This window comes from Acromyrmex echinatior, chromosome 1, assembly GCF_024713525.1.
Source record: "Acromyrmex echinatior isolate Ae372 chromosome 1, ASM2471352v2, whole genome shotgun sequence".
Classification (NCBI taxonomy): domain Eukaryota; kingdom Metazoa; phylum Arthropoda; class Insecta; order Hymenoptera; family Formicidae; genus Acromyrmex; species Acromyrmex echinatior.
This window is the reverse complement of record NC_141852.1, coordinates 15395256-15407285: the sequence shown is the minus strand read 5'-3', so window position 1 is coordinate 15407285 and position 12030 is coordinate 15395256. Positions and strand designations below refer to the sequence as shown.

The 12030-nt window shown below is 35.1% G+C and overlaps 1 protein-coding gene across 5 annotated transcripts in view; it reads left to right on the top strand.

Moving 5' to 3' along the window:
- lilli (AF4/FMR2 family member lilliputian) overlaps positions 1-12030 on the top strand; it is a 301708-nt gene that overhangs the window by 194417 nt on the left and 95261 nt on the right. The window lies entirely within an intron of this gene.

Genomic DNA, 12030 nt, shown 5'->3' with positions numbered 1-12030 from the left:
CCTCTGGCGCATCCGATCTTCAACGACGATATTATGTCACGCCTTTGCGAGATAAGCGGTCTCGATTTCCCGTTAATCGAAACTGATGAGAAGCGATACATTCGCGAATTTTTCTTAATGACGAATTCATAATACTTATGAATTTATCCCTCTTTTTACCTGGAATTCTATCTTTTTTACGGAGATTAAGCAAGAAAATACGCGGCAAGATTTCTCAGCGAGTATCTCCTGGGAGGGCAGATCGCGATCGCCTTTTTCGCAAAACCCACGTTCGACTTCTGTCGATTTCCAAGTAAAAGCTTCGAGTCCTTCTCTGCGTTGTTCGTTAATCCAGAAATTAAGAAAGGAGAATGCATTTATCTTATTTTCCCCGGTGATCTTTCCGCTTTTACTTGCGAACTTTTTCTCGGCGCTTTCTCCGTTCTTTCAGAAGTTCTTTCGACTGAAAACTACGACGAAAGCACCGTTATCATTGCTCGCGGTTTGCAGAGATTACTCTGGAGTTTCTTTGAGCCTCGTTATTAATTAGTGTTGATACGGTTAAATGTACTGTCTGTTGTTCGTTTAATTATATTAGTCGAGTAACTCGGAGTTTCCGACTAGCGACCAATGTGATTAAACATTTCAATGGTTCAACAAAACTTTTATATCTGTATGTCGATCGAAGTTGCTTTACTGTCTCCTTACGCTTGTTAATAGAAAATTTATTAAAGCGTAGTCCATGTGGACATTCCCAGGCAGTCTTGTAATGCGAAAGTTGCTTGACAGTAGATGGACGATATATAAGTATGATTATATTTATTATATTACTTTTGTACATGACTATAACACGCAATGTTATCCTATCAATCTCCGTGGAATATTAACCTTCGGCTATACGAAATTTTACAACTTCCATCAACAAGTTTTATCAATATTTTTATTGTTTTTAAGCTTCAGTGCAGATTAAATTGGACTGTATAGAAAATGTGAAAAAATTCTTGCTTAAAGCTTTGAACTTGTAAAAGCTTTAACAACGTAGATTTTTGTTATTACCAAGAAGACCAACTGTGTTTTACTTATTTTTTTATAGACTTAAATTTCCCCAAAATTCACAATCAAAATATCAATTGTACCTTCAAAGGCGAATAGTCAAAGTTCAAACCTATAGAATGTACTATCGATATTGAGTGATACAGTATTACTATCGATACGTAAATTTTACATACGAAAGAAATAGACTATCCTTAATTAATGTAACACAAAATTTTTATACGTTTCACACTTTTATCTCTCTCTTTAGAAATACAAATAACTTAATTATTAACTTAAAAGGAAAGAAAGAATAAATATATATTCGATTCAATGAGATTCCTTGAAATGTCTAATGTCTCCCATAACACTTATCAATAAAATGTATATATAATGTAAAATTGCTTAAAAAATGAAATCACTTATCACGCTCTCTGTTATAATACTAACCAAAGAGTTTAATCTGATATATATATGACGGACTGAATTTTTAAAACCTTGTCCTCGCTTGTCCTAGTTTTTAACATGATAGATTGGATCTTTTCGTGACTACTGAAGGTATAACTTAGCGCTTAATAACCTCGTTTACTTATAAAATTTATGTATTGATCTAGGATTAATTCGACAGAGAATTAAAACTATAGCATACAAAAAAACTTAAGCAGTAAGCAAGTCAATATTTTGAATTTGCTATAGCTTACATTATTGCTTTACGATTTCTAATATGATTAGCCAATTTGCTTATTACCTACGATTTATTTCTAAGTTTTTTGTGCGCCATAATCTTAAGTCTATCACACACAAATTGATATAAGCTACATATTGAAAAATACATACTATATATAAACAATTATTGTATCAAATATTTGAAAAGTTTATGAATCCGCAAATCTATCCTAAGTTCATTGCAAGCAAATTTATTAAAAATATATTCTGAATTCTTTAGTGAGTTTGAAATACTTCAATTAATATTATTAAATTAAAATAAATTCGATTCACTTATTACATAAAATTACTTCTTTGATCAATTTTATAATATTCTTAAAAAAAAAATAAATTCTTGGTTTGAGTAAATAATAATAAGGTTTTTAAAATTCGTAATAAGTAAAAATTCGTATATTTTAAAATTATTGTCACAAGAAAATATTTTCTGTTCATGCAGTTTATGTCATTTTGTGCGTGGTGGGCTTCATTCTCAAAGAATCATGTTCCAATTTTAGTATATGTACTGCCGAAGCAAGTACATCAAAGAATTATGTATAAACAATTTTTACCGACATTTAGCGAATAATCTCGCGAATAATCTCGCAAAAACGCGCAAACCCATTGCTGTCTGTTGATTTTAATCGGTTGTAAGCGACAGACGAAAGGACAAAGATAATATTTTGTTTAATACGTTTTTTTATTACGTAGCAAGTAAACAGACGAGTACCGTTATTCGCGCACCAACGATACGATTATGACAATCGCCTCACGCGAGATCGTAAATACTTTCCTAAACGCCAGCGGCAAAAACTGCAGTCGCACAGAAAGCAAACCACGGCTGTTTGCGTGCGGTGAGAAACGGAATTACGGTGGTAAAGAACGCGTCTTTACGCGGAGTATCAGTCTCTCCCCCCCCCCCCCCTCTTTCTCTCTCTCTCTCTCTCCTACCGAACTCGTACTCCAACAATGGGAATGCTGCGCACCTTCCTCGCTTCTGCCGGCAGATCCATCGTGGAAAGCGTCTTGTACGTGCTCGTTCGCGATAGCATCGGCGGCGAGACACGCGAACTTAGATTGCTTCTTCGAAGCAGGTAGAAGTGAGAAGATAAAAATGAAAGACGAATGACTATCCTCTCTCTTTCCCTATTTGGCATCAATTTGCGCGAGTAGTTCGTAAAATTAACAATAGATAAATACGGCGCTATTTTCATACAATTGAATTATCATTTTTGCTTCTCGCTTACACCGTAAATCCAGTACGTAATTAGTGCTTTCATATATGTGTGTAATTTAATTTTCCTTGTAAAAGTAATACTATATTATACCACACATGTTTAAATGTATAAATCTAGTTTTGTATATGTAAAGAGAATATAATGTGTTATTTATTTTTTTAATGAAGTCATACATATATGAAGACACTTATTGCACACTTTGATTTGCAATGTAAATCACAAAAGTGATTATTGTTTCCGATAGAAAGTGATGTCTTATTTCAAGCTGCTTCTCGACGCGGTTAAACTCAACCACGGAGCGTTAAATTAAAAACGCGGAAACCGCGCAACAGTCGTGTTAATTCCCTCGGAACACGCACTGAAAGAAAATTAAGTCTTAATACATATTTTTTTTAGTAGTACTAAGTAAATATTTACATAATAAATGAATTATAGTTAAATTAATAGTTTTTGTATCAAATAAATATATGTTTGCGTTTAGCATAAATTAATTACTTAGAACTATTTAAACAAATATTTCTTAAAATTTAGTATTATTATATATAGTATTATATTATATATAATATTATTATTATAGTATTAGTATTATTTTTCTTTTTTCAGTAGTAGCAACAATATTAGTAAGTTGAAAATTACAGAGAGCGGCAGATTATAGAACAAATTATAGGGACGTATATAGGTCCGATAATTGTTCTGACGGAGTTCGTGGATATGTAGAATTTATTTTCTTCTCATAGAGCTCTAAGAATAGAATTTTTAGAATTTTTTTAGAATTTTTTAATACCGTATTTTCTCATGTTGATAAAAATGAGAAAATGCAGTACTAAAAAGTTGATAAAAAATTCTGAAAAAAATTCGTCGAGTTCTACGAGAAGGAAATAAACAATTTTCATTTCTCGCAGTTTTTCTGTAAAGTTGATAGTATTTGAGTGAAAAATTATTGAAGATCAATTTTCAGCAATTTTTAGCAATTAATATCTCTAAAATGGTAGAGGACTTTCCGTCTCAGTTTAGTCTGTTCTACATGTCCACGAATTCCGCGTCGTCGAGATCAGAACAATTATCAGACACCCTGTATATGTACGTGTGTTATCAATGAATACAGCTGGCGACTAAATTATCCGGGATAAGTAATTACGGTCGTAAATGCGATTCAGCGGCGGAAGGGTAAACGTTTCAGAACGACACGTGAATTTATGGCGCCATTCGCGCGCGGCGCGGTGCACGTGCGCGGCGCGACGCGGCGCGTCGCGGCGCGTCGCGGCGCCATGCCGGGGCCATGGTCTATGCGAAATTTCTACGAGTGCGGAAACGGAACGAGCGGAGGGTCGTCCTCTGACACGCTCTCTCGACGTGTCCGACGACGCGATGATTCACGCTGCCGCGTCGCGTTGCTTTTCCCCGGGTGATGTATCACGGCGACGTTGACATCAGGTTGGGAAAATATTCACATCCCGCAGAATTCTAATCCTTTGATCGTCGACGAATTCTCGGCACGGCAGAGATAATTCCCGCCGCGCCGCCCGTTGTCCTCTGGATTCGACATTCGAGTATATAACGGGGTTTTAGTAGTCCGCCACTACCACCGCCACTACCGAGAGAGGATCAGCGAAAACGAGTTAGGGGTCGACGAGATCGTATGCTAATTTATGGATATGGTTTAATGGCGATTATGGGATCCGATAACATCGAACCCCAGCAGTAACGTTGTGACAGTGTCAATTCCCTCCCTTCCCGCGTTCAGATTGACGTCGTCCTGACACTTTGTTCGCTCGTGATTGATACTTTTGTCTGTAGGGCGTTCCACGTGGGTGTTTGCGTGTTATCGGTTGGGCTTTCCTTCATGAAATGTCAATCGAGTTCAAATCAGTTGAAGTCATTTAAGAGAAAATAAAAATATGGTTCCAACGAGTTTAATCAATTTCGCTTAATTTAGAACTTGTTTTAATTTTAATTAATTTTAATTAATGTTAACGAAGGTTATTTAAATCTTCTATGAGATATTTTCGTATATTAAGTACGCAGGTGTATAATTCTGTATAGAATTGGAAATTTATATTTTCTGTATAAAATTAATGTTATATATATGAAATAGTTCAGTAAAGTCAATATTTATATTTAATGACACAATTTTATAGTTTAAAAGTTTAAATGAAAAATTTCTCATTTTATTTATTTATTAATTATTTAAAAAAAAATATATATATATATTCCTTATTAAACCAAATTTAATCCAGGTTCTAAATCAGGCTAAATTTTTTGATGCTATTTTCAATTATAATGCAGAAACATCTGCAATATTTTCATAATTTTTTATTTTGTTTTTATTTTGTTAAAAAAATACGCATGTAACACATTTTTAAGAATTCGTGATTCGAGTTAGAAAAATGAGAAGCAAATACGACGCAAAAGAGCGAAGGCAAGGTACTGGTCGAAAACGCAATATTATTAATTCTTTCAAAGAGGGAGTGACCGCTAAAAAGAGGAGCCGCCACTGTCCATCCCCATTTATTTAACGAGCCAGGCTCGTACAGAGAAGCGCACCGCCCCCCTCCCTCCCCCCTCAGGGCTTTTCCACTTTCAACACGAATTTATGACGATGCTGGCTACCGAGTAGCTGGTACAGTTCTACCTCTGAAATCTCTCCCTTCCTCCTTGTTTCTTCCTCGTCCCTCCCGTCGTGGCAGCCGCGCCGGCGTTCGGTGCAAGAGCAGAAGCCCATGAATTATTCTCACGGCTCTACCCGTGGGAAAATACGAGAGTTGCGCCAGTAGGCATCGTAAATGCGACTGCTAATTGCGCTTGCCTACTCCGACGACAACGACGACGACGACGACGACGACGACGACGACGACGACGACGACGACGACGACGACGACGACGATCGCTCTGGTTGGCTAGCTCTGAATATCACATTCTTTCATGATCACCTTCCGTTTACTTCAGAATGCTTTTGTCACGGATATCTGAAGCTACCTGTATCGCTTTTATTTCTAACATTTTTCACCTTTCGTCTATAATCTGAGTCTTTTTGGTATGAGCGAAAATTCACTCTCAAATTTCTTTGAAATAAACGAAGAATCCGATTCCTTTTCCTTTTTTTAAATAATCGAGAATACTTAACGTAATAGAGATGTTGAAAAGAAACTCTGAATTCTTCTACATTTTTTAAAAATTTAAAATAGTAAAAAATGGACTGGACAGAAAAGACAGATTGTAAAGAGAATAAAAATGATTGGACACATTAGGGAGATTTATATTTTTTTATATCAGACACATGAAAGCGTATATTATTGACTAAGAATTGTAAATCTGTGATTTTTGGAAATTTTAAGCTTAATGAAATTGTAACTATGTAGGTTTAGGAAGTCCCGATTGTTATAGAAAAACGAATTTAACCTGGATGAGAATATATTCGTATTACGATTGAAGTATTCAATTTTATTGAATCGATTTGTGAATCAGTCGGTTCTATAATAATTCAATGAACTGAGAGAATTAAATCTTGTCAATTTGTTGAATCTTATATCGTGTATGAAAATCGACTTTCGTTTTTGGTTATTTTCCAATTTTCGAGGCTCTTGAAAGCGTTTGGGTATCAATTATTAGTTGATAGTTGTTTATCTTCCACGAGGCTATGACGTAATGGCGAAATCTTGGTGGACCTGCAACGATTTATCGCATTCGGTGCGGAAAGCCGTGACCCAGATGGGCGTAACACTTCTCTATCCAGCGACATTGAATTAATAATCGCGCTTTCGCGTGATAGAGTTGTTCATATGAAACGAGAGTTCGGATGCATTTTTTAAAGGACTTTACGACACCCACGATTGTAACGTACCTACGGCTGAGTATTTTCCCCCCAACTGTCATCGTAACGCGACCTAAGCGTCGGATCGATGAGGGCTTAACTGTCGGCGCTCGAGCTAGTTATCGGGAATGTGGAAGCCGTCAATCGTGGAATATGTACGTTGCGTACGCCGATCAATGACACCCGTACGATAAATTATATTCACGAGAGAGAGACTCGCGGGAATGAGTCGTGTAAAATAATGACGTGCCATATCCTTAATCGGAGTCGCTTAAACACGCACACCGAGGATTTAGGTCGGGCGGATAGTTAATGAGGTCAACTCGACGTCGATTCAGTTAATTTAAGACTTATGTCGGTGCTGCGCGTTCAAAGCTGGGGGACTGGTTTAGATATAATTACGAGTTAAGTCTACTTTTGAAGTCTTCCTGTAAATACAAAGTACAAAATTTTATTGATATTCTGAAGATATTATTACCATAAAAATATGGGCGAACGTATAACTTTTTTCCTGTATAGATATACGTAGACGTTTTATATCTTTATAATACAAAAACAAGCATATGAACGAAACTCATGATTTTCCAAATTCTGGAATTTATAATCGATCTTAAAAAAGTTTCCGATATATACATTTTATATAAATCGCATGAGTTTTCTTCTATTTTGAAATCAAAGTATAAAAAACAGTACGAAATAATTACAGCTTTACTGCATGATTACTGTATAGATACGGGATGGAATTGCACTCTCTAGTACCGTAAAAAATTGCGGAACGCAAGTTTCGCTTCCGTGCGCATCGAATAAAAGCATAGAGATTGCTATGGCTGGTTTAGACAGCCAGCCATTGGAGGGTTCCTCGCGAAAACGTAGCGCGAGAGAGAGAGAGAGAGAGAGAGAGAGAGAGAGAGAGAGAGAGAGAGAGAGAGAGAGAGAGAGAGAGAGAGAGAGAGAGAGAGGCTTAGAAGACGGCAAGTGCAATTCCATATTGCAAGTGCAGTGCCATCGGCTGGTCGCGCAGTAACGGGTTCTCGCTCTTTCTCGCGTGCCTGGCATAATTACCGGCATTACCTCTGCAGTACGTAAGGTACGCTGGAAGTTACTCCGAGTGTCGGATTGCGAGAAGTTTTTGTCGTCGCGGATGAATTGCCAAATTACCCCGGGTTGTTCTGTCATCCCTCGCGCCAGCTGCCGTTGTAGTTTTCAACAATCATGAGGAAATCATTTAGCCGTGTCCCGCATCGTCACTTGTAATTTCCACCCGTGTAGTTATCCTCTTGTCGAGCTGGCTGGAAAATTTAAGATCGGCAGTAAGGTTGAGCGAACGAAATTAACTTGTCCGGAGCGGTCAACTACAATAATTTCATCTGGAAAATTAAAGACTCGTGGCGAATTTCATTTCAGTATTAAAAGGAGCGACGAAATATATTATTTGTAAATATTTTTTTTTTTTAACTTGAAGACAAATCTACACAGTTGAAAAACTTGTGTTAAATTGTAGAAAAAAATTGTAGAAGCATATTTTTTCAGTAGAATTAATATTTATGATATGCTACATTAACATGTATTTTATTCATTTATTTGAGAATTTAAAATTATTTAAAAATACATGTTATATTTATTCATAAGTTATGTTAATTTGGCAGTAAGAAATATATATATAAATAAATATATAAATTAGATATAATACAAGATATTCAAATAATATAATCAGAAGTTAAATTAGCACTCGGATGTATTAAACATCAGAAAATTGAAGTAGATCGGTTTTAACATGTACAAAATGTTTTTACTGTGTAATTTAATAAAATCTTATTTGAAGCTGAAATCTTTTATAGCGAGTTTCCAAACGCATTCTCGGAAAAGATCAATTATTTTTTATGTACAAGGAAACCACGTGCGAGAGTTTCGATATGAAAATTAGGAGTTGTTGGATGATAATTTTTTTAATGCATTAGGAAGAACAGATATCGCGTAACTTATCGGACCGGTAAAAAATGCATTATGATCGCTCTTTAGCGTAACGAGCGGGTGCGACTTGCAAATTTCTCATCACAGTCGAGTTCCTTTCTCATTTTTCCCGCAGGCTTTGTTGCTCGCTTCCTCTCGTGTGTCCGGCGTAATTGTCATACTGTCGGCTGGCTTTAAAGTCTTTACGAAGTACTTCCATCTTGTCAGTGGATCACGAAGACGTTCTAAATGTTTAACGATTAAGAGAAATTAAGGGAAATAAACATAAATTACGATTTTTAAAATAATTTCATTACATTCAACATATACAAATGTCAGAATTAGGTCCAGTTTTTTATTTTCGGTTAACTTGTAATTAAAACTTAATTTCACTTAACTTGATGATAATTTAAAAAATGTATTTTTCTAATTATAAATGTGTTTTCTGATAGCTGAATAGTGTACATTTTTAGAACTTAAAGTGTAATAGATATATGTTTGATATATTTGGTGAAAGCGAAAAAGAAAGTTCTAGTGCAGGAATAAAAAACATGCCTTTTGATTAATCGCTAATGGTAATCTGACAATTTTAATTACAAGTTAACTACTGTTTAAGTGGTTAACTTAATTGTAATTAAGACTTTATCTCACTTAACTTGATGATAATATAAAAAGTGTTTTTCTAACTATGATTAATTGCCAATGGTAATCTGATGCTTATGCAGTAGTAACTTTAAGATAGTTTTTATTTTCTGATTAACTCGGTTAGATTTAACCGAGGATTTAACTTGATGACAACGTAAACATTGTATTTTTCTAGCCATGATTAATAAATAAACTAACATAATGAGTAACTTTTAAAATTATTTGCTATAAAACCATCAGTTTAGTGATTAACCATAACTAGAAAAATATAATTTTTATATTATATTAACAGATTAAATCTAATCACAAGTTAACCAAAAAATAAAAAATCGCGCACGCAAGAAAAAGCTTCATACAGAATTGATGACAAATCGTAAGATTTATAAGATATGGAGGTCTCCGTCGCGTTTACATTTCCACTAATCCGGAAGCGTTTTCTCTCATCGCTTTACTTTTTTGTCACGTCCATTATTCATTCGTGAATTCGACGTTTATTCGCCCGATATCGTACCGCCGATAAATTCCTCATTCGTGCAATTTGCATAACTCGATGTCGTCCTTCGTGCGTCGCGCGGAAATAAATTATTGGGCCGTGTAAATCATTCGTACAACATACCAGCGCGCGCGAGAAAGACGGAAGATATGACTCAATCCTCGAGAATTTCTTTCCTCTCTCTTTTCTCTTTCCTTCTTTGGATTGGCATGCGAATCTCTTCCGTCAGGCTCGTTCTTAGGCATCAATAATGCAACTGCATGCGCTTCAGCGAAAATAACAAGAGTGTTTAATTCTAAAGAAGTGGATCCTATCAAATTCGAATATTAATCGCTTTCCTGATTTACCCAAATGCATTTTATATTTTTTAATGGAATATATATAGTAGAAATAAAATGGATTCGAATATATACTTAACAATTATATTTATAATCATCGTATACTTACAATAGAAAATAAAAGGGTATTTTTTGTGAAAGAAAAAAGATGCACATATTATACTTCAATTAATATAAAATTTATAATAAATATTTTTAGCGCGCTTCTTTCCGATTCAATACTTTAATAGTCTTGAATTAAGAGAGAGAGAGAGAGAGAGAGAGATTGATTTTTCTTTAAACAGAAAATAATCTCTGTGATCTGAGTGCACTTCTCGTAGTGCTTGCTAGCAACACACCAATATTCGCTTCGAGTTTCCCCTCTCCTTTCCATTCGTTTCCTGCGAAACTGTCGACTTTTATCGGCACGACGGCGTCGCGCGTCGCGTTTCCATCGGAGTAACAAGTTTCACGGACCAATGGATCTGTAGTCGAAATTAAATTGCACTCCGGGGAGTTGGCGATTACTCACTTTCTGCGCGATACTCCGCGCGCGACTATCGCCTGTCGATAATTGAGTATCGGTTTTGTACGTAATAATAGCGAGAGGGCTTACATAGGGAATGTGTACGTGTGTATATTTGCGTGCGCGTGCGTATGTGAGTGCGTGTGTACAGGTGCATAGTAGGTGCCGAATAATTATGTGTTACAATGTCGGCTACAGTTCTGCAATTTAATATTTTTAGCGTAGTCGAAAGCGAATACATGTGCAAGTGCTCTCGATACGTTGCGATTGTTTATAAATTTTGTAAGTAATTGTCTAGTTAGAATTCAAATGTCTAATTAGAATTACGTAAGTGCCAGAAGAGCGATCAATGCTACATTATACCGTTTTGTTATGGATGCAATGCACTGTGTATGGAATACTAAAAAAAACTTCTTGGATTATTATATAACTTTTATAAAAATGAACATATTGCAACAATTTTTTTAATCGAAATGCTAGACATTAAGGACAAACAAATATTTTATTAGTAAAAAAGTTATAAGCGATTAGATAAACAAGTTGAAAAATCATTTTTCGAAAAAAAGTTGGCATTGAAAGGTTTATTCTGCTAAGCAATTTATGTCCATTTTTACTAATGTAAATATTAACTTTAATTTCGATTTAATTTACTCTTTACCCTCTTTTTCTAATTTCTAAAACTAGAAAAAGATAAAAAATAAATTAAATTAACAATAATTGAAAAATTATATAGGATTTCATAATATTTAACTTTAAATATTCTTTTTTTGAATAAATTAAATTTAGATTAAAATTAATTTACATTGATAGAAATGAATTATTATTTGAGCATCGGTGATGATACTGATAATCTCTGCTTTTGATTACTAATCAAACTGAATGGGAATATCGTGCGCTGTCATTATTATCAATGTTCGTGGCTTATTTTGCGGTTTTCGAATAATTTGACATTTTATGTCGGGACTGACAGAAGGATGTGCATACAGAGCATGAAATACTTGTTTCCGTTTCGCAGATATTGTCGTTGCTACTTCGCGAGCCGCACTAATACGATACCCTCGCATTTGGCAAAATTACATGGCAATTTCCATCTAGAACAATATACTCACTTGAATGCGACATTATTGACATTATCATACTACCACGTTTTCTTACAATTCGTAACATAATGTTTATTATGTGACCGGATCGGAATCTTTTCTTTACGTCGTAATCAGCCGAGCATTAAATTGACCGCGGTGGTAAATTGCATGGTAAGAAGTCCGAGACCGAATCACTGTTGGAAGGTGGAGAAGAATTGAAGAAATATATTTATTGTTTTTATCTGTGTAACAACA